Below are 3,170 nucleotides of genomic sequence, written 5' to 3' on the forward strand. Positions count from 1 at the left end.
AAAGAGAAACTAGAGAGATTGATTAAACACAACACCAAACACAATATATTTAATATATTTTATTGATTTTAAGAGTTACATAGTTATAGTATCTAGATCACTCACAACCTCATATCTAGATAGCTATTACAACTCAAGCATAAAAAACTGACTACTTCTAAATTGACACTAAAGACCTCACAATAACAACTCACAATCGAAAAAACCAAATAAAAATCTCACAATACAATATCCTAAATGAACGAGTAAATGCACACATACTTCTACATATTTATGCCACGTAAAAAACGTCGGCTTCTATTAACTTCAGCGGAGAAGGGAGTGGAGAAGAGAAGTGGAGCAAATTGAGAGACAGATTGATATTGCAATCAACGTCGCAACAAATGCACATCTATGTGCAATCCACCTCCGGTGATAAATCAGCGAATTGCGGAGTTCTTCTCCGCCTCTTATAACTCTGAACTCTTCCCAAAATATGTTGAACACGCCGATGATGGTTATTGCGGAGAGTAGCAACGATACAAGTAGTGTAGTCCACAAAACCTGCCACTCAACTGGCCCGTCCAGAGAAGAGACGGCAGTGAGAATGGCTCCTTGACCGCCAACGTAAAAAGACAATAAATTTTGTCCATTCCGGGGGAGAAACTGGTTGTCATTAAGATCGATTTGCCTTTGTGGGATTTGAAGAGCCACAATCACAATATGATCTCCATGGAAGTGGACAGCGCCTCTGTTATTGCGTTGATATGCCATGAAGAATCTGATTACACAAAGCAAGCATACAATTAGTATCGTTTCATGTTGGGTATTTTTCAATGGGAAAATACCAAAAACCAATCATGCAAATACCACAGAGCCAATGCTCTGTTTCATTTCTTCCAGGACCTTTGCACAGGCGAAGCTAATAAAACCAAATGACTCATAACAGTCCATTACACAGCATAAAAACATTTCTATTGCTTAAAATATAAAGCCTCATACAAACATTCATCCTCTTTGCTGAGAGGAATTCACCAAAAACAATATTAAACAAAAACTCTGTTTTCACCGTGAGAAATTACTGAGCTGGGTTTACTGCTGTAAATCCCCTTTTACATTCACTGCTGTGAAAAACAACTTACTGCTGTAATAAAAGTTTACATAAGTTTACTGCTGTAATAAAATTTACACAGGGTTACAAAAATTCGCTCAACCATTTTCTTTATGCACTGCTGTGCAAAACCACACATGGTTTTTGGCTTTTACTGCATCTTCGTTTTACAATGCTCCACACAAAAATTTAACCCACGAGCTCTTTTCATTTGGCTCACACTATTCTCTTTCGCTGCTGCGCTCTTACATATCTCCCATGTGCAACAATAACATTACACATTCATATGCGCTCCACACTTTTTCATATAATGGTGTAATAAAATTTTACACATCCTTCTGTAAAAATAATTTTACACCTCCCTGGTTCCTTTTGTTGCACTGTGCCTTATATGAAATACACTAGTCAACATAAAAAAACTTACTTCAACCATATGCACTCATCCTTTTTTTTGTTCCTCTGGTTGTTTTTCGCTGCAGCGAACCAGGTTCTTTTTCTTCTCGTGTGCTCAAATGTTACCACACTCTCCACATTCTTTCCATGTTCTTTTTACAACCTCCGCCCGCTCTCGTTTTACAAAAAATATGGTCAACGCACACAAAAACATATTACATACACCTTACCTATGTTAACATGACAAAACGATTATAATATAGGCCGTATAAAAAAAACTTAAATGCTTTGCCAACCGGAGTAAATAGTCTTAATTACTTGACAGCGGTCAACCCAAAACTTGACTTTTACTTCACGCAAAAAATTTGATTTGATGCAGGCGGGGAGCAGCTTCGAAGATCCACGATGGAGGACGAAGAGGACAATCGGACGGCGGAGATGACATCGGAGGGCAGTTTGTCACCGAGCTTTAGCTTCCGATGGGTTTCGTTTGCTGATGTCATGCGGGTGACACGCGTCGCCTCCAAATCGCATCGGAGCTCAACATACGGAAACAACTTTTCATGGGAAGGCGGTGCGATGAGCTCTGGGCGGTTTTGTGGTTTTCAGTCTGGCGGTTTTGGAGAGCGCAGTACGGCTGCGTTGAAATTATATTTTCAACACTCCCCTTTAATTTCAACTGCTGGGCATTCAATCTTACCCAAGCACTTCCTCACATGGAGGGATTCACTAACTGCTGTTACAAGAATATCTTCCTCACATAGAGGGGTTCACCAATCTTCCTCGCATAGAGGGATTCACCAACTGCTTCTGCTGCAGTTCATAAACAAACAAAGTTGTCTTCCTCTTAATAGAGGGATTCACCTGAAACTGTGCTTAAGAGCACCTTCCTCATGACAGAGGGATTCACCATTACAATGTGCTGAAGAGCACCTTCCTCATGACAGAGGGATTTACCAAACTATGCTAAAGAGCATCTTCCTCTCACGGAGGGATTCACCAATGACTATGCTGAAAAGCATCATCCTCTTGATAGAGGGATTGACCAAATGACTGCTTCAAATGCAGTTCCAAAACAAACAATCATTGCACTGCTGTGTGTGCAAACTCATTACAATGTTCTCTTATGCTGATGCATATTCTCTGCTGCACTGTTGTGCCATCTTCTTTACTGTGTCTACTCCACACTGCTGTGTCTACACTTGCTGTTGTGTTGCTGCACTTCACTTACATTTCTTTGCAAACTCTGCATTGCTGTGCCTTCCCTTTCTCACATTCACACTGTTGTGTGAAAATTCTTTCCTTGCGCACTTATGCGTGCTTCCTTTCTTCACAATGGGAAAACTTTTCTTCACACTGCTGCGTGCTCCCCTTCACTCATTACAATCATACTTCTGCTGTGTCTCACTTGCATTTCAGATGCAACCAACACACTCACTGCACTTACATTTACTGCTGTAAAGAAAAAAATTTCTTTTACATGTGCTGCTGTCCATTACCTTTCATTTCTTCAGCAAAACTTCATGCTGCTGCATTTTCTTATTTGCATTGCTGTGTGCTTCTCCTTCTTGCCATCATGCTGCTGTCCATAACCTTGTTGCTGCAATTTTTTTTATATTCACTGCTGTCCATACCCATAACCATAGACTGTCATCCCTGGGTTTTATTTGCTGCTGCGTTGCCTCTG

The sequence above is a fragment of the Pinus tabuliformis genome, chromosome 7, assembly GCF_031772625.1.
Source record: "Pinus tabuliformis cultivar Carrire ecotype Pingquan chromosome 7, CPIR1, whole genome shotgun sequence".
In the NCBI taxonomy this organism is placed as follows: domain Eukaryota; kingdom Viridiplantae; phylum Streptophyta; class Pinopsida; order Pinales; family Pinaceae; genus Pinus; species Pinus tabuliformis.